The following is a 592-nucleotide window of genomic DNA, read 5'->3' as shown; positions in this document are numbered from 1 at the left end:
GCTGTCACCAACTGAACGAAGCGGCTGTGTGTTTAAATCCCGTGATGAACAGTCTGTGTTTTACTTCTCACATTGCGGGGAGCTGAGCATTTACCCAAACAATGGACACACCACCGCCCCGACACAGTGTTTACAAATCAAACTGATCGAAAGTTTCCACACGACCAATATACGGAAAGAACGTACTCCTTCCTTGATTTGAAATGTAAGAAGTTGACTGCAGTGAGCCTGACGTGATTTGAACACGCAACTTTCTGATCTGGAGTCAGACGCGCTACCATTGCGCCACAAGCTCACGGACGGTTGGTACCCTCTATTCATGCTTAAGGGAAGTGATCGCACTACAATGATTTTACGTTCATGTCTGTTGTGTTTCTCCCCCTTCTCTTCCAAGGGTTGGGCTTGTCTTTCGATTTGCAGAAGTTGAGATGCTCTGGATGCTGTGATCCACGGCAAACACAGGCTGGAGGACCTTCAGCTCAGAAAGATGCAGCTGGAAGCCGGGCTGCAGACACGTTGGGGGGAAAAGGGGAAAGTTAACTGGACACTTTATTCTGGGAGATGGTCATTCCTCTACAGACAAAGCCTTCTG

At 48.3% G+C, this 592-nt stretch overlaps 1 non-coding gene across 1 annotated transcript; it reads right to left on the bottom strand.

Moving 5' to 3' along the window:
• Window positions 1–223: 223 nt before the first annotated feature.
• trnaw-cca (transfer RNA tryptophan (anticodon CCA)) lies at window positions 224–295 on the bottom strand. The gene has a single exon. It is a non-coding gene; the product is annotated as a tRNA-Trp (tRNA).
• Window positions 296–592: the final 297 nt, after the last annotated feature.

The sequence above is a fragment of the Chiloscyllium punctatum genome, chromosome 36, assembly GCF_047496795.1.
Source record: "Chiloscyllium punctatum isolate Juve2018m chromosome 36, sChiPun1.3, whole genome shotgun sequence".
In the NCBI taxonomy this organism is placed as follows: Eukaryota; Metazoa; Chordata; class Chondrichthyes; order Orectolobiformes; family Hemiscylliidae; genus Chiloscyllium; species Chiloscyllium punctatum.
Note: the sequence above shows the minus strand (reverse complement) of the source record. Positions and strands in the feature narration are given on the sequence as shown.